General features: G+C 46.0%; 4 non-coding genes across 4 annotated transcripts; all 4 read right to left on the bottom strand.

The window, feature by feature from the left end:
- Positions 1–2728: 2728 nt before the first annotated feature.
- On the bottom strand, positions 2729–2800 carry TRNAC-GCA (transfer RNA cysteine (anticodon GCA)). The gene has a single exon. It is a non-coding gene; the product is annotated as a tRNA-Cys (tRNA).
- A 1302-nt stretch (positions 2801–4102) lies between these two features.
- Positions 4103–4174, bottom strand: TRNAC-GCA (transfer RNA cysteine (anticodon GCA)). The gene has a single exon. It is a non-coding gene; the product is annotated as a tRNA-Cys (tRNA).
- Positions 4175–5133: 959 nt separating this feature from the next.
- On the bottom strand, positions 5134–5205 carry TRNAC-GCA (transfer RNA cysteine (anticodon GCA)). The gene has a single exon. It is a non-coding gene; the product is annotated as a tRNA-Cys (tRNA).
- Positions 5206–9202: 3997 nt separating this feature from the next.
- Positions 9203–9274, bottom strand: TRNAC-GCA (transfer RNA cysteine (anticodon GCA)). Its single transcript has one exon. It is a non-coding gene; the product is annotated as a tRNA-Cys (tRNA).
- Between the last annotated feature and the right edge of the window lie 17701 nt (positions 9275–26975).

Consider the following 26975-nt stretch of genomic DNA (forward strand, 5'->3'; position numbering starts at 1 on the left):
GTATTTTATATATTTATATTTAATGTTAATACTGATAATATTTTGGTTTAAGCCATCTATCTTCTTTGTCCTTCAAGTTCTAGGTTCTTTTGCCTCCTTTACTGTCTTCTTTTGGCAACTATAGGAAGAGACAGCGGGAGTTGAGAGGAGATCCCTGCACCGTGGAATGGAACTGGTAAAAATCCACAAGAGTCCAGGGAGCTAACAGATTTCTCTTGCTGATAGGATCACACAAAAGATGGTTAGTGTGGGGCTGACAGACCTGGGAACCAGAGTGTAGGCAAGGGAACCAGCAACCTTGTCTGCTATGGAGAGTGACCTAGACTCCTTGGATTGGCATTTGCCTAGAATAAAAAAGAAGGAGCTAGAGAATAAAATCATTAGCACTTTTCCTGTGCTGACCTGGGTGGCGACAAGTGTCTCTAGGGGACAGCAGTTTTCTCACTGTCCACGAAAGGTGGACTCACAGCGGTGCAGAACTCGACCACAGCTCCAATAAAGCTACACCCCTCCCCACAGCAGACCCTCTGACTCCTTTGTTTCCATTAGAGGCTCATCGAGGACATACTTCCCTCCCTCACTTCTTTCTTCTCACTCTAGCACAAAAGCTCGTGGCAGAAGCAGCCAGACCGCAGCTGCTTGGTTCCCCGCCACACCTCAGAGACCCCTCTCTACACCTCTCTTCTTTCCCATTCTTCTCAAAGAAAACATGCCTCTCCTCCCATCTCTACTCTGGTCCCCACAACTGAACTGACTCAATTCTTTCTCCATCTTATTCCTTCCCCTAACCAAAAGCCTGCTCCCATCTCTAGCCTAAATTAGGTTAGGCTTCCCACCTTCCCTATAGCTACTCTGTATTTCTCTCTGGACAAAAGTAATCCTCATTATCTGATACTTTCTCACACTATTGCCCGTCCCGGACATCTCATCAGCCACTAAGTCCTGTATATTTTATCCTGAAAGTTTCTCTGGAATTCCTTTTCTCCCCTGCTTCTGCTTCCTTACTCTGTCTGTGTCACTGGGCGAGTTCTTTAACTCTGTTAGCTTCAGTTTCCTCGTCTTAAACAGGGATGAGTTTCTTGTGACAAATACGGTTCACTTCAGATAAACTGCTCCATATGGTACTAGCACATAGTAGGTGCTCAGAAAAAATCATACCAGTTAAGGAAGGGTCTTTGGGCAAACTCGGTCGTGTAAGCGTTCTCTGTAATGTCTCCTAAGTGATGTCCTGAAATAAAGGGACTGGCAAAGAAGTCCTGCTTCTTTGCAGTCTGAAGGACTCCCTGTGACCCACAGAACAAAGTCTGAATTCCGAAACCTCCCTTACAAACAGACTCTCCTTTGTTGAACGTCCGCATCTGCCATTAGGTCACGGTCACGTGCCCTCCACCCTGTCCCCTGCATAGTCGTCGTGCTCACACACACACTTCCAACCTCCTGCAGGTACACACACACCCCTGCACCCACTCTGCACACACAGGTACATACAAACATGCATACCTTCTAGACCCAGAAAAACACTCCAAACACATGGCGCCTTTGTTTCCTTGTGCGTGTGCTGCCCACACACCGTCTGACGTTCACTGTCCAGACCCAGCTGACCCCACCATCTCCGTAGAGCCCTCACCGAGTCAGCCCGGAGGCGCCAGGCGCCTTTCTAGCTAATCTATTTTATGTTGCAAATCACTCTTCCCCACAAGAAGGAGAGCCTCTGAAAAGAGCGAGGAAGGAAAATGTCTGACTAGATTTGGCTCACCTCTGGACCCCCAGGCCTGGCCTCTTGCTCAGCACAAGAAGCATTTGAGGAATTTAACTGAGAGGGCTGATTGCTCTCTGGGGTTTGGTCCTGCCCAGGGAGAGAGAGAGATGGGGGAGGGGAGGCGGCAGGGCTGCGGGCAGAGGGCTCACAGGTGGCCCGGGGGGACCCAGGGGTAAGGGGGAGTGTGCGGCAGAAAGACAGACGCATTTTCCATGGGCAGGCTGCCTGCTGCCTACAGGTCACCCCTGCTTATTCAGGAGGGCAAAATCACCGCGTGGCTTCAACACAGAAAAGGTACCTGCTGGGAAGATACACTCATTCCTCTGTGGGGTGACAGGACATCTAATAGCTTAGATCTAGTACACTAGACAGGGCATTGAGAGGTCTCTGGGTCACATCTCCATGCCCACTACTCACTCTCCATTCTATTCACTGAACTCTTGTTAAATGTCAAGATCCCTCTTGTGGGTGAGCAGTGGAGATCAGGAACCTTCTGGACCAAGGCAAGCTTCCAGCTCTGAGTCCTTGTCTGACTCAGCAGTCCATGGCCTCTTCAACACCAGGCGACTTTTCTCCCAATTCCACGGCTCTCCCAGGTGGGCAGGGGATCTGTTTGAGACATCAGCCCACAATTATTCCCACAGGCTAATAGACTCAGAAGGTCCCGCAGGAGGTAGCTGAGTCTTTGGCTTTGGAAACAGGAGAAAGAGCAGCAAAAAGAGAAAAAGAGGATCATTGGAAGTGTGTTATAGGTTGACTGGGTATGTGTGAGGCTCAGCGGAGAGAGCATGGCCCTGTACCGCAGCTGTGTGAAGCCAAGACCTCTCTCACCTGGTCTCTCCCCGAACACACCAGGCCCTGAGAGTCCTAAGTGACAGGAACCTAAGCCTCTGCAGGAACCCTGAAGGAATGCAGGATGCCATAGCCCACTGCAATCCAGTTGCAATGCAAAGCCTTGGCACACAAATAAGGGGGCACCTGGATTTGAACCAGGGACCTCTTGATCTGCAGTCAAATGCTCTACCCCTGAGCTATACCCCCAGCCTATACATGCTACATAATTAATACCTTTCATCTGTTTGGTAACACTCAGCTCTGCAAAATGAAGTCATGGCCCCTTTCCAGGACTGTCTTTCTAGAAGTTGCCAGACCTGGTTCATGGTAAGACATCCTCCCTCAGCCCTGCGGCTTCCCAGGCCTCAGTCCCTGGTGGGGTCATTAGCGAGCAAAAGAGGAGAGAAGCCTCCTGAAGAACGCCAACCCATTGCCTCTTTGGTTTAGCCCAAGAGCTGACCAACCTGGCACCAAGGACAGGTTCTGATTTGCTTCCTTGGTTTTCACCAGTCACCAGAAGATTACCCTTTCTCCATCAAAACTGCAGACCCAGGCCTCCCTAGCCACTTTGATTCGAGGGGAGCAGGCAAGGTCAGGTATAACCACACGCTTCCGTTCCCTTACTGTTTATAGGAAGCTGTAGAGGGTGGTCTCTATCTTTCGCTCGCCCTGGAGTCCACAGACAGAAATGGGCTGTTGGTTCAAATGTTATGAGCGCAACAGAGATTCAGGGGGTTTACTACATAAATTGGGCTTATAGGAACAATTCTTTATAGACTGGAAAGAAATTCAAGTAGTATAAGAAGCCCCATGGAATCCCTCCCAGTCAGGAATCATCTTATACCTATCATAACATCTCTGCCACAGGGAACAGAGACAAGCGCCCCCCTCGCCCCTGGTGGCCCGGTTTTATGAACTTCTCCAGAGGACATTGGTCCTAGAGTTTCATATCCACTGGAAAGAATAACTCAACATCCACTAAGACCAAAATCATTGCCTTTAGCAGACACTCTCCAAAATAGTTCAATAATGAAAGGACTCACAACCACCATCTGTTCATTTACCTGAGGGCAGATTTGCAGCTAATAATAACAACTGACATCTGTGTACTAGGTGTTGTTCTAAATACTTTAAATTCTCTCTCTCTCACATACACACACCCTATGAGGTGGTACTATTATTATCCTCCATTTTATAAATGCAAAATCTGAGGCACAAGGGAGACTGAGCAACTTAACTTAGGGTTACTGCCCTAACCTCACCCAGTGACCCTTAGAATCAACCAGACTTCCCACAGGAACTTGAGGTCTTCCTATTGCTGCTAGATGTATGCAAGGAACAACTTATCTTCACAACTCTGAAGCATGGAGAAGTGCTTGGCACTGACCAATAGTTGGTGTTCAGTGAGTCAATGAGTGTAACTGGGCACTTTTCTTTTTAACTGGGAGCCTAGGATGGAAGGGGGACTGGGAGGCAGGGGGAAGGACTATCCGAACTTGCACATAAATAAGGGGGCACCTGGATTTGAACCAGGGACCTCTTGATCTGCAGTCAAATGCTCTACCCCTGAGCTATACCCCCAGCCTATACATGCTACATAATTAATACCTTTCATCTGTTTGGTAACACTCAGTTCTGCAAAAGGAAGTCATGGCCTCCTTTCAGGACTGACTTTCTGGAAATTGCCAGACCTGGTTCATGGTGAGACATCCTCCCTCAGCCCTGCGGCTTCCCAGGCCTCAGTCCCTGGTGGGTCATTGGCGAGGAAAAGAAGAGAGAAGCCGCCTGAAGAACCCCCAGTCCATCTCCCATTGCCTTTTTGATTTAGCCCAGGACCTGGCCAACTGTCTCCAAAACTACCCCCACCCCCCAATCGGGGATCCCAGCCCTTCGCATTTCTCCCTTCAGTGAAGACAGAAATGGACTCTAATTCAGACAGTGTTGCAGAGCTCCAATAGTTGGGGGAGCAACACTGTCTGTCTCCCTTGTCAGAGTAGCTAAGCCAGGCTTTAGACCCCAGAAGTTTGAAGCAAGTACGTGAGTGAGCTCTGGTGTGGGAAAAACCAGATCCCCAGAGGGAAATGTATATCCCACATGGAGAGAACCTAGATGCTATGATTTGTCTCCATAGGTCTCACCACGACTCCACTGTGCCAAACTGTTTTTGCCAGGAAGGAGGGGTGAGGGTGATGATTTAAGGTTACCATTTACTGTCTGATCCTGGGAAGTCTGTTGTATCTACTCTGGTCTGCCCTGGAAAAGCCCAGCAGAATTCCCAGCATGCGTCCCTGCCTTCTCTTTGAAGACCCAATAGAGTGGAATAAATTAGATATATGCAGAAAGGGGAAAAAGCTAGATGCCAAGAGAAGGAGGGATACCCAGAGCATTCGTATAGGCAAACATGCAAGGGGCAATCCGCCCAGATTGCCATTGTGCAAGGGCTGACCAGTGGCTTCCGATTTCAGGAACGATCATAATTAGCATGGATGAAAGGAAATTGGAATATGGGCAACAGCTGTGAATAGGAAAACCAATAGGGCAGGGGGCACCCGGATTTGAACCGGGGACCTCTTGATCTGCAGTCAAATGCTCTACCCCTGAGCTATACCCCCCTGCTTGCTATGGATGTCTAATAAACACCTTTCACCTTCATAGTCACACCCAGAACTCCTGTAACACATTGGGAGTTTCTACTTGTCTCTAGAGAGCTGATAAAACCAGCAATTTATTCCTCCACAAACTCACCCCAGAGAGGTCCTCCCCAGAGCCCCCCAGCCTTACCCCTCCACGTGCCTGTATCTCCCCCTGTTCTTCAGTCTGTGGTAACTGCAGCAACCAGAAGGAGCATTGACTTTAACTACTGGAAGGGCCTTTAAAATTTATTTGTCTGTGTTTCTCTTACTCTACACCACAAAACAGCAACTTGAAGAGCTCCTGCCTAACCTCTTTGGAGATGCATGCAGTACTTACATCTGAAGATGTCTGTCCAGTGTCTGCATCTATTCATCAAACCTGGGGGGTGGGGGTGGGGGCAGCTGGGGAGGTTAGTGAAATTTCCAGTCCCTGACCTGGATCAAGGCATTGTCCTAGAACCATCATGGAGACATGAGGACTACACATAGCTTCTGGATTCCAGCCAGGGAACTCTTGAGCTACAGTGAAAAGCTCTACCCTGAGTTACACCTCCACCCACAGAACATGGATGTTTTTAATATTATATTTTGTGTTTTTTACTGAAGTATCTTGTGCAATTATTTTTAAAAGTCAAATATTGTTTTTAAAGCTTATCAGAACAAACTCAATCCTTTGTATCTCCCTCCTGCCACCCAGAGGCAACCACCCTCTACTGTTTTGTCTGTTTCTTTTAGTCTATTTGCTGCCATGATTTCAAATAATATAAATATCTCATGATATGCAATATCAAACTTAATCAAGTTTAGACATCAACTGTCGTACTTTTATGATGAAGATTATAATTTATGTGCCTCCTTCCCTTCTCAGTTTTCTCTTATAACTATATCTCAACTTTTGGTTAAATAATTTTCTATGTTTCTATGTTTAATATTTTCATTGGTATTAGTTAATAGTGTTCATAGTGCTAAGTGGAACTAAGAATTCTGGTAAAACTTTTGGTTTTTCCTGAAGTTAGTAATAACCTCATGTTTCAACTGCTTAGTTTTCTTTGAACAGCTAAGATTTTTCCACAAACTTTAATCACTCCCTAGCTACCAGAAGAGCCAAAATGAACTCCGAAGAAGCAATTCTAGTTTCTCCATCCCCACTCCCTCCTGGCTGATGGGGATGTCAGGGATGAGGAGGGCCTGCTGAAGGCCAAGCTGGGGCCTGGGGCGAGGGTGGCGTGGGGCAGGCAAGGAGGCTGCCTAGCAATGGAACAGGCCTGCTGGTGAGCTGGGAGGCACACTGAGAACAAAGGAAAAGCAACAGAACAACAAGACCCTGAGTCTCAGCTTCTAGGGGAAGAGTGTGGACCAAGAGGTCTGCTTCAATTCCTAGTGCCCCTCTTGGGTCTGGCTTAACATCCACATAGACGGTTCTGAACTTCTCATTACTTTGCACCTGCTAGGTCCTGAGTCTGTGAAGTCTACAAATAAAAACCATACTGGTTGGAACCTTGACAAAGCCCACTTCAGCCTCAGAAGGATGAGCTCCTCATGGCAAACTCCCTCAGCTCCCTCCTGGCCCCACTCACGGGCCCTCATCACAAACCATCTCTCACTCTAAAGTCCTGATAAATGCAGCTTCTCAGAGACTCCTGGCTTGCTTACCTTGAAAAGACACGTTTACGCATTGGGCCTCAGGAAATAATGTTGATTAAATAGTACCACCTGGTGTTCCTCTGGAGGAGAAAGACCCAGAATGGTCTGGGGTACAATGCAGTGTCTTTCCCACCAGAGCAGAGTGACCTGACCTCAGTGAGAGATGAAAATTGATGCAGAGAGCAGAGGGGGAAAAGAAAAGTCTAGAGGGCTGAGAAATGATGGAGGGTTTCAGTGGACTAAAACCAAATTCTGAGTCCTGAATATAAAGCCCTTCAACCCCTGGCCCCTGCTTCCCTTGGAGCTCCAACCCACTCCCTCTGCTCTTTGTCCCCAGGCACTTAGGACACCTCTGGGGGCACTTTATGTCCCACCTTTGTTTATGCTCTTTCTCCTGCCCTGATTGCCCCTGCCTGCATCTCTGCAAGAACCAAGGAGGCTTCCTGGAAGAGGCACCAGCTTCCTTCCACAGTCTTCAAAACATGCAAAGAAACCGCCTTACCCCTTACAGCATAATGGTATTTGTTTCTTAGACTAATATTTTATGTGAGTAAGCAGATTGTAGCTACAATGATATCATTATTGACTATTATTATTCCTTTGTTTGCGGGGGGAGCCTGCCAGGGATTATGCAGGACTGGCTTTAGATTTTTACTTTTAGCTGTTGCCTTTGAGTCTATGGAGAGGTCAAACAGAGTGAGAGGTTTCCTGATGTCCTGAATAAGAATTTCAAGTGGAATGAAACAGCAGTAAATTGACACATTGAAGTCTGATACAGCTTGCAGGAATGACTGGGCGAGAAGCACCCCCTGCCATATGATCATGATGTGGGCATATTGACCTGAAATGTGAACACCCTCAAGGGACAACTGGTTCACCATCTAGATGCTGGCACAGAGTATAACTGGGCACTAATTAGAACACAACTGAAACCACTGCCTTTCCAGTCTGCCTCCGAAATTCTACCAGCCAGCATTAAAGAACTCCCTAACCAGGTTGCCTTGTTCATCTTCCTGAAAAACATGTTGCAGCATACTGACCGCCATGGGCCCTGCCTGTCTCTGCTGCTCAGATGGAAAGCAGACGTCCCACAGTGCATTCCCGGGGTCCCTGTTCAAGGCAGGTGACTGGGGTCCCTGTGTGAATGCAGGGGACAGAGAAGTAGCCCCAGGGTGGCACAGGGCCTCATGAGCGAAGTGGCTTGCAGCCCGTCATATGTAGAAGCCAGCTCCTGGCAGTCAGCGTGCTTCCCGAAGGGGCCCCTCGCCACCCTTCCTTTAGACCCTCTGCTCTGTGCACTCTCCGCAGACGCAGCTCAGGGCAGAGCGACTAGAGCCCCAGGGGTCTGCTGCGGGCACAGCCCCGCGCTCAGGGGGGATGGAGTGCATGTGAGAGGAGTCAAAGCTCCATTCTCCCCGCCACGGAGGTGGCCCTGTGTGGTAGAGGTGGGACAACTCTCAGGAAGGGTGACATCTGCAAGGCTCTAAGGGTGTTAGCAGGGGACCTCTGACCGAGTCCTGGAGAAGTTCACCTGCAGCCCCAAGAAGCTGGAGAGGCTTTCTGGCAAAGATCTACACCGTCTGGGCTCCCTTCTCTCCTTGCAGGGAGACTCAGCTCTGCAGGACCCAGCGGCAACAAGGCAGTCCTTCGTAAATAAAAACCTGAAAGGGGGTACAAGGCATGTGGTTTGAATGAGAGACCACTTGATCTGCCGGTAGACCCCCTGCCTCCTCTTGTGTCCCTACTTGTTCTAGCTGGCTCCTAAACACCTATGTTGCCCCATCAACACCTCTCTTTATTTTTAGTCAGCCCACAAGACCAGCTCTGCCAAAGACTGGATCCATTCCTGCTCACCTTCTCCTTCTCTGCCCCAACCTCCTTCCACCTGGCAGTCCTGCAGTTTCTCCTCCCCCCCAGTGCATGACCAAGACATCTAAAGCCCCTGATGTTACCCTAGAAAGGCATTTAGAATGCTCCAGAACAGCAGTTGCTAAATGTGGCAGCCCAGGAGAATCATCTAGTGTTGCTGTGATGTGGGTGGATGAAAAGAAAGAAGGGTTTTATTGAGAAATAAAGCTCTTCAGGCCCCAGCTTAGACCAGTAAACCAGACTCTCTGGATTGGGGGCCTGGGAAATGGATGTTTAACCACGTTCCCTGGTAATTCTCCTGCTCAGACACACCTTGGGTCCATATATCACCTTAACAACACAACGTGGTCATGGCTCGAACTACATTCCTGGTTCTGGAACTTTCCATTGTCCCAATTGGCCAAACATCAAGCGCCAGCCTGAAGGTGCCATTTGGTGTAGGTACAAAAACTAAACTTGGGTCAGGGGGCACCCGGATTCGAACTGGGGACCTCTTGATCTGCAGTCAAATGCTCTACCCCTGAGCTATACCCCCTGCTCTGCTAGGTGTCTAATAAATACCTTTTCACCCATTCTGCTACACCCAGCTCCCCTGTACACTGAAATTTCTATTCACTTTTAGAAAGTCTGGAAATGTGGAAAGTTTCCCTTCAGGAAATCGGCACCTTTTGGCCCTGTCCCTCCACTTAGATCCCCCCACCTAACTCTGGCTCCCAGAAACGTCTTCGCTCACAATCTTGCAGCCTCGTTTTTCTTAGCACCACTTGGAAGACACTGCTCGAAAACGCATTGCTAAGAGCTGGACCACTTCTGCCTTCCTTGCTCTCCTCAACAAGCTGCACCGCCTTGCAACTTGCCTTCTGCACCCTCCCTTCCCACCCTCATCCCCCACACCGCTGGATGGATCCGGGGCTTTGTTGCGCGTCTCCTCTCTGCTCTGCCCTCTCGCCACAGTGACCTCCTGGATTTTGGCAGCATCCCGACTGAACCCAGACAAATTACTGGAAGTATTTAGCCGGAGAGGTTGCAACCCCCATCCTGGGGCCCAGGAAGCTGCCCCAACTGTCCCAAGGAGCCTCCGACCAGAAAGGCAGCTCAGCTGGAACAGCAGAGACTGCGCCCGAGAACCAGGACCAGAGATGCCTCTGCTAGACAGACCCCTGCCCTGAGACACAGCGCTGCAGCCTTAGCAAGTGAACCTGGCTGGCCCCTGGCCAACACACGGCCAAGATCAAAAGGCCCTGATCTCAAAAGTGTAGAGAAAAGACACCCACCCAGAGGCCGTGAGAGTGCCTGGCATGTGTGTGTCAGGGAAACCAACGCTCACGGTGCACAGAGATTTGCAAAGGAAAACCTGGGGAAGGGGAGTATCTCCCCATCATTCCTCCAATCTAGTTCAGTGCCTTGGGTTTAGTCCACAGGCAGTAAGTCCTCCTTGTTGAAAAAATACAAAGCAATGTCTCCGCATCTTTCTACAGTGCCCACCACGACGTTAAGCATAAAAGTTAACAGGCGATACATTTGTTGGACGGCAGCACAGATAACAAACTTCACAACGGCGTCTACAGGTGGAGTAAATACAGATTATCTGAGGTGCCATCAGCCAAATGAACACCGCCGGTGTTATGGTGTCTGTTCCTTCAAACTTCGGCACCCCCGTCCCCCCGAAATGGGGCGCTCCTCTCTGTTGCCAGAGATGAGCCGGTTCATGGCCACGCGATGCCCTTCAGCTCTCCCTTGCTGGTCTCCTGGCTCTCTTAGCAATATTCTCCTCTCTTACTGAGAAGGGAAAAGGCAGGGAAGGAATCTGAGAAATCCCCAAACTAAAATTCCTCTTGTTAAAAACAAACAAACAAACAAACAAAGAAAACCCATTAGGAGGGCATCAACAACAACAACAAGAAAAACCCACCTCCACAAATCATGATACTCAGTGGGGCAATGTTGGAGACCTTCTCTCTAGAGCTGGAAACAAGGCAAGGATTGTACCTAAAACCAGAGACGGTGTATTAGGGCAAAAAAAGGGGAGGGGAATGGAATGGAAGAAACAAAACACCCATTATTCATGGATACTAGGATTATCTTGATAGAAAATAACCTACAAATGATTTGAATTATCAAGTTTAATAAACTTCAAGATAAAACATAAAGTTATCAAAATCAAATCTACTTCTATACATCAGTAATGAAGAATTAGAAATAAAATATCTGAAAAGATGTCATTTAAAATTGTAACAAAAATGCAGGATCCCTAGGAATAAATATAAGCTGTAAAAAAATCCTTTTTTAAAAAGTATTTTATGTATTCATCCGAGAGAGAGAGCGTGAGCGCAGTAGCAAGGGAAAGGGACAGAAAGAAGCAGACCAGGACCCCGAGACCATGACCAGAGCCAAAGGCAGATGCCCAACCGACTGCGCCACCCAGGTGCCCCCAAAACCTTTGTTTAGACTATTTTAAAGTTTCCTTGAAAAGCATTAAAGGAGACCTAAGTGAACGAAGAAATATGCTATGTGTTTGGATAGGACAAAACAATAACTTGGTAAAGATGTTAATGCTCCCCAAATTCATCTGTAGATTTAATGCAATTCCAATCAAAATCCCAACCGTGATTTTCATAGTGCTTGACACTCTAGTGCTAAAGGTTATGCGGGAAGAGAAAGAGCTGGGGACAGCTAGGGTTTTCCTAATGAAAAGGAGCTAGACAAGGAAACTGGCCCTATCAGATATGAAAACTTATTATAAAGCTGCAAGGCACTGTAGTATTAGCACGAGGACAGACAGGCAAGACCAATAAAGCAGGATGAAGATTCCAGAAATGGAGCCGTTCCATAGAGAGAAACTTGCTACATGGGGGAGGAGGCGTGGCAGGCAGAGCAGGGGGGAAAGGATGCGCTTTCCAACATTGGTGCCAGGACAACTGGACATCCGTACACAATATAAACCCAGGTGGAGCAAAGACTTAAATAAAGAAGACAAATCTTTTAAACTTCAGAAGAAAATAGAGAAAAACCTTTAAGGAACTTGGCGTAGGAGAAGAATGTCTTCCTTAAGACACACACATAAAGACCATGAATAAAGGATGGGTGACGCATTCTAGTTCGCTAAAATGAAGACCTTCTCTGTACTAAGAAGTTTCCAGAAAGAAAGTGAAAAGGTGAGTCACACATCAGGAGAGATTTGCCCGTGAAGGTACAGTCAGAAAGCAGAAACTACACTGGGCATTTCAATGTAATGTGGGGAATTGGTTCCGCCGTCCTTAGGACGTGCAAGGAAAGAGAAGGACCGGCAGGGCGACGCAGGCTTCTAACCCCAGGAGCTGAGAGGAAAAAAGGGAGGAGCTTGCAGTTATCAGAATGGGGAAGCCTGGAGGCGGGGCTCTGGAGAGTGGGGGCTCCGACTGCCCAGGATGGGGTGCTGGTGCCTCAGGAGCTCCGGGGGCGTCTCCCGGGGAGAGCACTGCCCATCAGGCTGGTTCAGGAGTGCCCAGAGAAAGCCGGCAACCAGAACCCATGCTGCCCGTATAGACAGGACCAACGCTGGGGCTACCCTGGCAGGAACAAGAGGAACAAAGCACGCTCTGATTGCCTTCTGTTCCGCTAGCTTACTTGGCATTTCCTAGTACGATATAAAAATGGAATTACACTTTATGTACTTTTTCGCCTAGCTTCTTTCAACTCAGCATAGCTGTTTTGAGATTTGTCCCTGTTGTCGTGTGTATCAATAGTTCATTCCTTTCCCTTGCCGGGTAGTAGTCGACCATAGGGTTCTATTAACACTCACCACTCACCTGTTCTGGTCTTTTGTGCTATTTCCAGTATGTGGTCATCATAAATAAAGCTTCTTACCAACATTCGTGGGTAAACCTTCGGACATATACTTTCATTTCTCTTGGATAAATACCTCTGAGTGGCATGACTGGATCAAAATCTGGTGACATTTTACATTTTACATTCTGACCAAGAACATCTGTGTTCCCTCTAGCGGTGGTTCCCCATCCTTGCCAACACTTGGTATGGTCCGTCTTTTTAGTTTTAGCGATTCTGTTGGGTGTGCCATTGTATTAGGTGGTTTTAATCTCATTGTGGTTTCACTTTGCATTTCTCTAATGACTAGTAATATCGAGCACCTTTGCATGTGTTTGGTATAGCTAGAACTACTTCCCCAGAACCAGTCCCTAGTGTAGGTGCCAGTGAGAGTTGGCCGACAGAAGAACTTGAGTGACGTCTGGGAGGCGGAAGTGAAGCGGCAGCCTTGACGCTCGGGAAGTCGTGGAAAGTTGCGGTGGTTCCGGACTGGGACACACAGGCTCAGGAGTCAGCACCTGTGAGGGGCGCCTGGGGGGCTCGGTTGGTTAAGCTTCTGCCTTTGGTTCAGGTCATGGTCTCAGGGTCCTGGCATCAAGTCCCGCACTGGGCTACAAACTTTTTCATTCATGTAGGAAACACAAAAATGCACAAATTTTAAGTGTTCTTCTTTATGAATTACCAAGAAAAGAAATGCACCTGTGTAACCCTACATCCAGATCAAGAAATAGAACATTATGCAGAGGGGATGGAAATGAGATGTGGAGGGCTGGAACAGGGAGTGGCTCTTCCCTGAGTATACATTTTCATATTGCCTTGACTTTGGAATCATTTTAATGTTTTACATTTCAAAAATAAAAACCTGCAATAAGTATGAGGAGATAAATCTAAAAATAAATATAAACAAAACCCAAAACTCTAACGGTATATCATTTGATAACATGACCACAAAAAAGAAAACATTCTCAGTGCTATATATTCTAAGGAAAAAAAAGAGATTGAACTACAATGAGACATGGAACTTCACTTGGTAGGTTGCTTTGGTATAACTTACAAAATCTGTTTTTGAGCACATGAGAAAATATATTGATACTTGGGGGAACCAGGGCTCTAACTATGGGGGGGCAGGGGATATTAATGTGGAGTGGAGGAAGGCAAGGAACTGGAACTCTCCCTAGAGAGGGACTGGAATTGTCAGCAGCAGTGTGAATATACACACGGATGTGCACACACGTGCACACACACGTTTCCTGACCCTGCCCTCTGAAAAGGGCTAGAAACAACGACACAGTGGCAATGAGCACTCCTAATGCTCGCATTGTAGTTACTAAATACCATTAAAAGGAACCAGGAACTAACTCTTGGAGAATTGGATGATTCCAGGTCCGGGCAGGAAACCTAAAAGGTGAACAATGCAACATCACGTACCAGAAAAGTGAGAGAGGACTCCAACACTGGTAAGTACAAGTCAACAGAATGCAGGGCTCGCTTGAAAAGACCTGGTGACAGCTCAATTTGGGACAATTTGAGCATCCAAACAAATTAAGATAGGAATGTGTGATAGCTCATTAAATTAAAGAATCCATGAATCCATGTTAATACTTTTTTTTTTAATTTTAGGTGGAGAAAGGAAAGCTGTTCTTTGCAAAAAAGTCAACTAATAAATGTAAAAGGACTGATAGAAATATCAAATCACCATTTTATAAGCATCAGTGTAATAATTGATTTTGGTAAGAATCATTAATGGATGCTAAATTTGCAAGGTGAGGATGGCTGGGGAACAGGATATAGAAAAATCTGTCAGGGGCGCCTGGGTGGCTCAGTCGTTAAGCGTCTGCCTTCGGCTCAGGTCATGATCCCAGAGTCCTGGGATCGAGCCCCGCATCGGGCTCCCTGCTCGGTGGGAAGCCTGCTTCTCCCTCTCCCACTCCCTCTGCTTGTGTTCCCTCTCTCGCTGTATCTCTCTCTGTCAAATAAATAAATAAAATCTTTAAAAAAAAAAAAAAAGAAAAGAAAAATCTGTCAAACATCATTTTAACTAAATAACCAAATTCAATCTCATCAGTAGCGGAGCCAAGTGACATCATTGCCTCTTGCTGTCATTCACGGACATAAGATAAACATATATAACACACACATATATAACACATAAACATAAACGTAAAACCTGAAAAGGACATAGTATCACTTATGTAGTCATTTTGCCAAAATATTGAACTTCAAATAATGAGGAAACAATCAGACAAATCCTTCTCTCCAAAAGTAAACCACTATCCTAACTGTTAACACATTTTGGGGCCTATTTATGGACTTCACATACTCTTGGTGAGATCCAGCATACTGTCATGTGTATGTTGACCGCAGGGACGGTTCTGCCAATCACCCAGCATGAAGTCTTCAAAGCTGTCAATTTCACGAAAGAAAATAGAAGACTGGAGAAGTATTCTGGATAAAGCAATCTAAAAACACGTGACCACCACATACAATGCACGAGCCTTGACTGGATGGACCCTATGTTGGAAATAAAAGACAACTAACAATGACATTATTGGGAGAACTGAGAAATATAGAATACGGATTGCATAATAAATGACTGAATCATATCATTGATAAGCCTCCTGCGTGTGTTGTGGTTATGTAGAATGCCTTTGTTCTTAGAAAATCCATGTTGGAATACTGAAGAGTGCCAGGATGTCCTCAACAAACTTTCTAATGAGTCAGGAAAAACCTCACACACACACACACACACACACACACACAGAGAGAGAGAGAGAGAGAGAGAGCGCAAATGTAGCAAAATGTTAGCAACTTGTGACCCCAGTAGAGTATAAAAATTTTCATTGTACCATTTTTATAACTTTTCTATAGATTTGATATTTTTGAAATAAAAAGTTAGATTATGTTTACAATTTCCTTTATAAACAAAAAGAAGAAACATTACCAGCAACCCAAACCCCATGCCTGTGCCTCCTCCCAGTTGTTAACATCCTCTCTCCAAAGTAACCACTATTCTAACTTCTGACCCCATTTTTGGATTTTACATATCTGTCTCCCTTTATTGTTTGCCATATCCAGCCACACTATTGTATGTAAGAAGGGTTTGTTTCCTTCCATAGCTGTATAGCATTCTGCTACATGAATACTCATTATTTATCTAAGCTACAGTTGAAGATTTAGGTTGTTGCCAGGTTGGGGCTATTATGAATAAGCAGCTATGAAAATTCTTGTGCCCGTCTTTGATAAACTCATATATGCACTTCTGTTAGGAGCACAATTGCTGGATCATAGGTGTGCAACCATTCTGTTTCATAGTTAATGACATACAATTTTCCAGGGTGGTTGTATGTACCAATTTATTGGCCATTTGGACAATGTCTTCTGTGAAATGCCTGCTCCGCTCCCATTTTTCTCTGGGGTTGTCTGTCTTTTTTCTCACTGATTGGTAGGCATTACTTTTATATTTGGATATAAGTCCTTTGTTAATTATATGCATTGCAAATATCTTCTCTTTGACCTTCCGCTCTCTTAAAGCTGTCCTTTGATGAACTGAATCCTTAACTACAATGGTCTGATTTATCAGGATTCCCCTTTATGTTTAGTGCTTTCAGCATTCTCATTAGTAAATCGTTACATTTTCACCAAATCACAAAGATATTCTTTAAAGGTTTCTTCCAGAAACATATTGTTTTATTTTTTACATTCAGAGCTACGGTCTACCAGGAATTGATTTTGGTGTGTGGGGTGAGAGTCTAGACCTTTATCCACATGTTTTATCCAACTAACCCAGCCTCGCACACTGGAAAAACCATTCTCTCCCTCACTACTCTGTGCACCAAGTTTGTCATAAATCGCATCCCCATATATGTGTAGATCTGTTTCCGGACTTTCTCTTTTGCTCCATTGGTCTACATACTTACTCGCCCATCATTACCACCCCATCTGATTACTTTATACAGTATTATCTGGTGGTGCAATTCACCCAACTTCGTCCCCCTTCATGAGTGTATTGCTGTTCCTGGCCTTTTGCATGCCCATAAAATTTTTGGAATCAGCGTGTCAATACCCACACAAAAAAATTATATGATTTTGGTTGAGATTATTCAAATCTATAAAGATGGGAGGAGAACTGTTATTGTTGCTATATTAGCCCTTCATTCTACTAACTTAGTATATCCCACTACTTTTTAGGTCTTTAATTTTTCTCAGGGATGGTTTATAGGTTTCTGTAGAGAGATATTGTACATCTTTGATTATTTTTATTCCTCAGTAGTCGGTTTTTTGTATGTTATTGGAAATAGAACTGTTCACAGTTTTTCTACCTTTTAAATTTCTGTCATGTAGAAATAGAATTGATTTTTGTATTGTCATCTTGTATCTAGCAACCTGGCAGATCCACTTAATACCAATGGTTCATCTGTATATAATATTCTTTTTTCTTAATTTTATTTATTTATTTGTCAGAGAGAGAGAGAGCGAGCACAAGCAGGGGGAGTGGTAGGCAGAGGGAGAAGCAGGCTCCCCGCTGAGCAAGGAGCCCAATGCAGGACTCCATCCCAGGACCCTGGGCTCATGACCTCAGCCGAAGGCAGACACTTAACCGACTGAGCCACCCACGCGTCCTCATCTGTATATTCTTTTGGATTTTCTGCACACACAATCCTATCATCTGTGATTAATGGCAATCTTATTTCTTCCTTTCTTATTATTTGTGCTTTTTATTCCTTTTTTTTTCTCCTGACTGCACTAGCCAGGGCCTTGGAAACATAGTTGAATAGAAGTGGTAACTCTGGATGTCTTTTCCTCTTTCCCAGTCTCAAAGGAAAACCTTCCAGTATCTCATTAAATGTGATGCTTATGGGATCCCTGGGTGGCTCAGTCGTTAAGCGTCTGCCTTCGGCTCGGGTCGTGATCCCAGGACCCTAGGATCGAGCCCCGCATCGGGCTCCCTGCTCCGCGGGAAGCCTGCTTCTCCCTCTCCCACTCCCCCTGCTTGTGTTCCCTCTCTCGCTGTCTCTCTCTCTCTCTGTCAAATAAATAAATAAAATCTTTAAAAAAAATAAATGTGATGCTTACTATGAAAGTCTTCTAACCCCCTTTATCAGGTTAATAACATTGCCTTCCCCGGAGGGCTGAATAATGGGCCCCAAAGATATCAAGCCCTAATCCTTGAAACCTGTAAATGTTACCTTATATGGAAAAAAGGGTCTTGGCAGAGGTGATTAAGTTAAGGATATTGAACTGGGAGATTATCCTGGACAATCTGGGTGGCCCTAAACGCAATCGCAAGTGTACTTATGAGAGAGAGGCGGAAGAAGATTTGCGCGGACAAAAGAGGAGAAGGCAATATGACATGGAGGCCAGGACTGGAGGGATGCGGCCACAAACCGAGGAATGCTGGGCAGCCACCAGAAGCTAGAAGGGGCAAGGAATGGATTCTCCCTCCGGGGGCCCTGCTAACACCTTCATGTCAGCGAAGTGAAACTGATTTTGTACTTCCAGCCTACAGAAGCATAAAATAATAAATTGTGGGTTGTTTTAAGCCCCCAAGTCTGAGGTTATCTGTTACAGTGGCCAGAAGAACCTACAGTCTCCATGAATAGTATGCTAAGTGTTTCTAAATCATGAAGAGATGCTGAGTTTTTCAAATGCTGTTTCTGCATCTATGAAAATGATTGTGTGATTCTCCTCCTTTATTCTATTAATGTGATGAATTATATTGATCAGTGTTAAATCAATCCTGATTTATTCCTGGAATAAATCTGATTGGTCACGATGTTTTCTCCATTAAGATATTCTCAGATGCATCTAGTTCATAAGAAAGATTTTCCTATACTAGTCCATTCTTACCTCGTCAGGTTTAAATACCAATGTTACATTGGCCTCATAAAACATGTCGGAAGTAACCCAAATTTTTCTAATTCTCTGGAAGCTGTATATGTGTTTAGTATTAGTTCTTCCTTACGTTTGGGAGAATTCGCCAGTGAAGCCATCTGAGCCTCAAGCTTTCCTTCTGGGAAGGTTTCTAGTTCACGAGTCTATTTAATAGATGTGAAAATATTCAATTTTCTATTTCTTCTTGGTCAATTTTAATAAATTATGTTTTTCAGGGAATTCGACCTTTCCTTGAAAATTACATCTAATTTTTCAGATGCCTCGGTATCGAGTTGTTCATAATATTCCTCTTATATCTCTTTGGTGTCTCTGGGACCTGAAGGCTAGTCAGCTGAACAAAACCTCCAGGGTTTTTAGTTCCACAGAGGATTTTTACGTCACTTACTGGTGGTAAGAGATAGTCTGGGAAATGTAATTTGGACCCTAGCTCAAGAAAAATCTGGGACAATTTAACAGATTCCTGTGGATAAAAGGAAATATCTGAAATTAAAACTGTCCAAGGGGGACGCCTGGGTGGCTCAGTGGGTTTCTCTCATTTGTCATTCCTTTTTTTTTTTTTTTAAGTAGGCTCCACCCCCAACGTGCTCCTTGAGCCTGACTCTGAGATCTATTGACTGAGCCAGCCAGGGACCCCTCATTTGTCAGCCTTCATATTATCCATATGTATTTTCTCTTAATCACCCTTGCTAATGGCTTATCGATTTTGTTAGTTTATTCACTGACAAATTTTGGCTTTGCTGATCCTATCTATGAACACTTGTTTTCTGTTCTTTATGATTTCATTCCTTCTACATTTGGGGGGTTCATTTACTGTTCTTTTTCTTTTTTTAAAGTTTTTTTTTATTATTATTTGAGACAGAATGAGAGAGAGAGAGAGCTCATGAGAGGGGAGAGGGTCAGAGGGAGAAGCAGGCTCCCCGCCGAGCAGGGAGCCCGATGTGGGACTCGATCCCGGGACTCCAGGATCATGACCTGAGCCGAAGGCAGTCGCTTAACCGACTGAGCCACCCAGGCGCCCCTGTTCTTTTTCTAATTTCTTGAAATGGTAATTTAGATTATTGATTTCTCAGCCTTTCTTCTTTTTCTAATATGTGAATTTAAGGATTTAAATTTCTATCTAAATGTGATTTGAGCTGTAACATGAAAACTTTGCATATGTTCTAGTTACATTATCATTCATTTCAAAGTATTTTCTAATTTCTATGAGTTATTTAGAAGTGTGTTGTTTATTTTTCCACCTCACCCCATGCTTCAGACCTTCTGCTTCCTGTCTGGAATGTTCCTTCCTTAACCTTGTCTGCCTAGCAAACTCCTGCTGACCCTTCACTGTTGGGTTCAAGTTGTGTGATTCTCCTCCTTTATTCTATTAATGTGGTGAATTATATTGATCAATATTAAATCAACCCCGATTTATTCCTGGAATCAAGAAGCCTTTCCTGCACCCGCCCCAGGCAAAACGTAGCACTCCTTCCCTCTACTGGGTTTGTCTCCATATTCATCCTCTTTTCACTGAACAGGGAGCTCCTTTTAGGCAGTTATGCATCTGTCATCACTGTGCTGAGCCCTGAGCCGTTGTTTATTTGCATGCTTGTTTTCCTTGGACAGTTTTGGGTTTGTTTTTTTTTTAAGATTTTATTTATTTATTTGACAGAGAGAGAGAGAGCACAAGTAGGCAGAGCGGCAGGCAGAGGGAGAGGGAGAAGCAGGCTCCCCATGGAGCAGGGAGCCTGACGTGGGACTCGATCCCAGGACCCTGGGATCATGACCTGAGCCGAAGACAGAGGCTTAACCGACTGAGCCACCCAGGTGTCCCCCTTGGACAGTTTTAATTTCAGATATTCCCTTTTATCCACTGGAATCTATTAAATTGTCCCAGATTTTTCTTGAGCTAGGGTCCAAATTACATTTCCCAGACTATCTCTTAGCACCAATAAGTGACATAAAAATCCTCTGTGATACTAAAAACCCTGGAGGTTTTGTTTAGAAAAGATGGTCACCTTGATTATATACTCTTCCTGCCCAGTACCAGGCTGAGAACCTGCTAGTAACTCAGTATGGACTTGTTGACTAATTTCTACTGAGTGGATTTTGTCCCTAGCCAAGCTAGAAATAACTTGGTGTCCCTATAAAATATTCCTAATTTCAGCTGATTAGCCTTTGATGTGACAGGTTCCCCCTCACAACCCTCGAAAACCGTAAGGCAGTATTGTATTCATTACGAGGTCACCCAAAATTGATGACTCAAGGGTTAGCCTTATAAAACTTCAAAATCTCTCGTAAAAACGAGTCAGAATCTAGTAATAAGCTTGTTTCTATTATAATTAATAATGTCTTTGCCGGGGTGGGTCATGTTCTGCACAGTAAGTGTTCTTTAATGTACATGGTGAGAAATCTAATTTTCCTATTTTCAAAAGCTGTGGGGAACTTAGTTATGGGGAAATTCAATAACTTCAGTTATTAAATGTTTAAAATAAATCTAAAAACAAACTCTGATGCTTGTTTCATATAAGTCTGGATTTTTCCACATGTGGAGTTTGCTTAAAGTGAGGCCCACCTACATTCTTTTGCTATACTCCTCATCTTTACCAGCTCTAGGTGACCTCACTTCTGCCCCAGAGAGTCCAGGCCCAGAGCCTTTCCCTCTGTTGAGGAAGCCTGGAATGCCCTAGGGTTCAAGTCTTCATTCCCGAGGCTCAGAGCTCTGTCCCCATGGGAGATGCCGGGGCCCTGGAATGGGTCACTCTCTAAGCTGTCATCAGTCACTGGCACCCTCGGCGTAGACAAGTTCTGCCATCAGCATATTAGAATAACCGAGGCTACAGAAGGTTCTAGAAAGTATGAAGGGCAATCACGGATGCCAGGGCACTAAATCTTCCTCTACACATTTGCTACATGCCCACCTTACCCCAGCTCTCTTAAACTACCTTCGAGCTGACCTCCAGGTTGGCTGAGAATGGAAACTCAAGGGCGTCTGGGTGGCTCAGTGGGTTAGGCATTCAACTCTTGGATTCGGCTCAGGTCCTGATCTTATGGCTCGTGAGACTGAGCCCCACATTGGGCTCCACACTCAGCAGGAGTCTGCTTGGATATTCTCTCCCTCTGTCCCTTCCCCTGCTTGCTCGCTCTCAAATAAATAAATAAATCTAAAGAAAAAAAAGAGTGGAAACTCAGCAGCACCTGAGACCCCAGAGCTAGCTTTCTCTGACTGAGGCATGGACCTCCCCACCACCCCAAAGGGAGGCCCCGAGTGACGAGGGGTGTGGGAGCAAGAGAGAGGTGCTTGAAGAACCCTGAAGCATTGAATCATCATATTTTTTCACTAGCCAATAAGCCCAAACAATCTTTTAAAATTCAAACAAGCATGGAAGTGTTACAAAGGCACTACAAGATTGATGTGGATCGTTCGTGTATGACAACTCCTGGCTTGCTGAGGCCACTCGGGCAGCGTCCAGACCCACGGGACACGCCCTCACTCTGTTCTGTCTTGGAGAGATGCAGTGTGGAATGCTGCTGAGATGCTGGTCCACAGCCACCAGGTCCCGGAGGCTGCCAGACCCTCCTGGCAACAGAGCAGGGGCAGAGAAGCTCCTCAGAGCCGAAAACAACTCCCCCCCCCCCACCTCCGTGCAGCTTTCCCTGAGCTGTTCTAGGAAAGGCCCCGGCTCGGCCCAGTGGAGGAGCTCCAGAGCCAGGGGGGAGTCAGGCTTGAACAGACACCCCCTGCAGCCGAGGACACCTGCCCTCATGCCTGGCCAACCTCCACCGGGTCCTGGTATCAGTCAGGATGGGCGAGGTTAAGCTGCGGTAGCGATCGACCCCCAAATTGTGGGACTTATTACAGCAAAGGGTTTTTTTGTTTGTTTGTTTTTTATGCTCCTGTTACATGCTTATCAGGATTGGCTGAGGGTCCTATGCAGTGTCTCCTCTCTCCAGAATGCAGGCTAATAGAACAGCCACCTTCCTGGGCGCCTGGGTGGCTCAGACGGTTAAGCGTCTGCCTTCGGCTCAGGTCATGGTCCCAGAGTCCTGGGATCGAGTCCCGCATCGGGCTCCCTGCTCCTTGGGAGCCTGCTTCTCCCTCTGCTTCTCTCTCTCTCTGTCTCTCATGAATAAATAAATAAAATCTTAAAAAAAAAAAAAAAAAGAACAGCCACCTTCTCAAATACTGCTGAGCACCATCGTGGTGGGAAAGCAATCTCTGGAAGGCCCCAACTTATAATTAAATGCTCAGCCCAGAAACGACAACTCATTGACCAGACCCAACCAGAAGAGGCCAGGAAACACAATCCAGCCACGTCCCTCAGAGGAGCCAACTGGAAATATTTGGTGGCCTGCAGTAATGACTACCACAACCTTTTTGAAAGGCCTAGCACTGAGATTCTGGGCTGTGTGCCTGGTCCCAAGAGAAAATCTTAGGCCTAAGGGAGCAGCTAGAAAACTGGAGGTCCCTGCCCACCGCTATACCTGCCCCAGCATAGCAAGCCCAGCGGGGCTCCTGGCTCAGCAGCCCCTACGTTTGAACCATCTGAACCACACGCTTCAGGCCTCTCCAGTCCCCTGGGTTTACAGAGGATCTCATGTTCACCCGTCCCCCAACTCCTGCAGGGTGAGCTGTAGATAATCCATGACCACCCACCGTGGATTTTTCTGGGAGGGTGGAGGTGATGGGAGTGGCCATGGGAACGGACCAGCAGAGAGTGATGAGTTCATGAGACCCTCACTCATCACACCACAGAAAACAATCAGTCAAGATTAATACTATGGGATTACTGCATGCTCTGTAAATCTACCCTAGCGAGCACGGTAGAGGAGACAAGAAAGAAGAAATAGCCCCTGCTGTCAAGAAGCTTATAATCTATGAGGCTAGTTAGGACACCGTTACCTTGTGTTATCATTTTTCTCGAAGTGTCAAATGAATGGTACCAATATTAAGTTATGAGCTTGGCCAAGGCAGAGTTCACTGCAGACTTGATTGGAATAGAAAGGCTTTGTGGGAGAATTAGGGCATGAGCTGGTCTGGGACAGATTAGGGGGCTTCATGTGGATAAAAGGAGAGGAAAGAATCTGAGGAAAGGCATGGGCATGGAAATCCTCACGCCTGCTTCTGATGCATATACGGACAGACCACACCAGTCAGTTGGAAATGGAGGGAGAGGTACAGGTCTTGCTTTAATCTAAGGGCAGGGGGAGAGGTAAAAAAATAATAATAATAAAGTTTAAAAAAATGGGGCCCCTGGAGGGCTCAGTCGGTTGAGCGGCTGACTCTTGGTTTTGGCTCAGGTCCTGATCTCAGGGTCGTGAGATCAAGCCCTGTGTCAAGTTCCACGCTTGGTGCAGAGTCTGCTTGAGATTCTCTGCCTCTCCCTCTGCCCTTCCCCCCCTCCACCCATGCTTGCTCATGCTCTCTCTCTCTCAAATAAATAAATAAAGTTTAATCTAATGGGGGGAGGGGTCGTCTTTACTCTTTTTGCAAACAGAGGCTGGAGAGCCAGCTAGGGAGACTTTGCAATGGATTCTTGTCTTAGGTGGAAGTTTGGGCCAGTCATTCTTTCCCAAACTTGGCTGTGCATCAGAGCTCCAGCTCCACCCTTGCACCCACCCCCTACTATAAGCTTGTTAAAAATAGATCTTTTTAAAAAAGTTTCCGCCACAACACTCAGGACTTAGCCCCAGAGATTTTGCTTCTGTAGATCTGGGACGGGATCCAGAAATTCATACCCTTCACAAGATTTCCCACAGATGGAGCTGGTCTGAGAATCCACTCAGATAGGCAATTTCTACCCAGAAATGGCACATGTCGAAAGTTGGATTTTTAAGTCACATTCCAGAAAACTAGCTCCTGTTTGTACTCACTTTGTTTCTGTTGGAGGTACGCCACCCCCCCACTTCAGACGCAGCAGCTCAGCGCTCGCTGGAATTCTTGCTCACATCAACTCCACTTCCTTATTGTGTATCATTTACAGCTCTCTCTCGGTTGTTCCTTCCTCCCTGTTCCCGCTCCTGCTACATTTGGCCAGAGGTTTTCTCACCTCACGCTTGGACTCTTCAGGATCCTCCCGGCTAATCTCATCCCCCTCAACCCTCCCCACACTTCACCTTCAGGTCAGTCTCCCTATCGGCATCACAACTAGCTCATTCACGCTCAACCTCATTCCTGAATCCAGCTCCTCGGCCTGAATAAAGTTTGTAAAGCTTATCAAAATATGGCTCAGCCTATTTTCCCCTGTGGTTTAAAGTCCTAGCCAAACGGGACCATGACCGTGTTTCTTCTAAACATGCTTTGTACCTTCCTGCCCCCATTTTTTTCTCGGCTGTTCCCCTAGCTAACATTTCTACTACCACCCTCTGGCCTGAAATGCTCTCTGCTTATGAAAATGCTGCCCATCCTTCAAGATCCGGTTCAAATTTTATCTACTTTACAAGGTCTGCCCTGTTTGGAAAACACAGAGAAAAGTATATATGCACATAACACACACACGTGCACACCCACACTTTCTTCTGCCTAGCAGAAGAAAGCGCATCACACACACACGTGCACACGGCGTTGCATGCTAGGCAGTTTGCCAGCCTTGCAAAGTACAAAGATGAATGGGTCCAAGCACCTTGGAGAGGTGTGGGTGTGACTCTCCACTCTGCTCAGAAGGGGCACCCTTTGTTGGAGGTAGGAACCAACCCAATCAGCTCCTCTCTCCTGGGAAGAACTCATACCCGAGACACAGGCTGGCCCTGCCCCACACTGCTCACACCCTCCGTGAGGCCTCACAGAAGCCCTGGGACCCTGAGGGGCCGTATCACTGTGGAGGTAACACCTCTGTTTCCTTGAAAAGGAGGAAGCCCCCTTCTCCAAGGTAATCCAGGAACTGACCAACGTGTGGTATCGTGAGACTATAAGCAAGCTATGACGCAGAGCCCAGCACAGAGGCCGCAGTGGGAACAGACACGGCGGTCTTCAGTTGGGTCAAAGCCAATCAGTGGTGAATGGAAGGCCAGGCCCAGGAAAGTCACGGAATAGCCCCATCCAATCTTCTCATTGGACATACGGAGATCTGCACCAGCCAATGGCAGAACTTTCATAATTCCTCTGACTCCCACTTCCTCCTGCAATACCCCCAGGGCACACGTCCCAACTTAGACAGGCTTCGGTATGTTCCCATGGCTGTTTCTTGTCTCGTTTTGTTTTTTAATCAAGAACCTCACCAGGAAGCTAATAAATCTTAAGATTTAGATCACCTGTCCTGCACCAGCTCTGTGCCTACCTCTACATTTGCAATTCTGGGAAGTTTTTTTTCTTAATAATATTCTCTAAGTCCTACAAAATGCAACTATTTCAAGCCCATAAAACGTGGGTCCACCCTGGCAGAGGGAATGTGTTATTTGGGAGGGGAAGGAATTCTGTGGAAACAAAGCTAGAATAAAAAAAAAATAGGAAAAGGACCATGGGCAGGTTTAGGAACATTCCCCTACAGTGAATGGGTCTACTATATCCTTTCAGGGACTTATTCCAAAAGGCAAAAGGGTCCCATGGGCTGCAGCCTGGCAATCCCCTATCCTTCCCCCAGCCCGGCCCCACATTTGAGGGGCAACCTTCAAGAGCTGGGGGCACGCGAAAACAGCGGGGCTAGCATCAGTAAGAAAAAGAAAATTAGGCTCAGGGAGCCCACTCCAGAGTAAAGTGCCGCCCCCCCCCCGTCCTGGGGAGATTCTACTTTTACACATAGAGAAGAAGGCATCCTGGATGACCCCCATTCTGTAGCTTCAGGCCAGGCTGATGGAGAGAAAACAAAGAGCATGTGAAGACCCCTGCGTGCTAGACCCCAAAGCCCAATAGAAGTCTAGACGACGTGGGGCACGGGTTCCTCTTTAGGAAAGAGTCCCACTTAGAGGAAATTCTGAAAGTTTGAAATGCACCTTTGTGACCACATGGGGGCCCCATTCAAAGGCTCCTTCCATCCGCTAGCCTGGGTTTGCCTCTTAAGGAGTTTTTCCAATTATTTATTTAATTTTTGTCTCCTTTTTGTTTAAAAATTCTGTTCTTATTACTACAAAATAAAAACAGGAATTGAAAAAAAAAATGTTAGAAAATGTATAAAAAAACGGCCCGCGGTCTCACTGTTAAAGAAAAAAGAAGCTACTTTGTGTTGCTCTGTATGCTTCCAGACTCGCGCGTGTGTTTTTTCTTTTACACAAAGCTGAGATCATTCTGGACAGACTTCTCCTCTTAAAATACCACAAACGTCTTCCCACACCAAGTTCTTCATCAAAATAATTATAAATATGGTATTGTGTTCATTCCACTTAGAAATATTTGTTATAAATAATAAACACATTACAGAAAGTTCTAAGTAGCTGTCTACTGGGATTTACCGAACTATTTTCCTATTGTTGGAAGAATTTATTCCATTTCAAACCAAGACAGACGTGAGTTACAGCTGTCCAAATAAATAAATAAATACATGAAAAGCCCAAATTGCCTGGCAAGGACCTAAAGCAGCAAAGGCGACGTGGCGGATGCCGGTGGGAGAAAGCACGGGTCTCTTGGG

This window comes from Leptonychotes weddellii, chromosome 12 (genome assembly GCF_054177405.1).
Source record: "Leptonychotes weddellii isolate Sample4059 chromosome 12, ASM5417740v2, whole genome shotgun sequence".
Classification (NCBI taxonomy): Eukaryota; Metazoa; Chordata; class Mammalia; order Carnivora; family Phocidae; genus Leptonychotes; species Leptonychotes weddellii.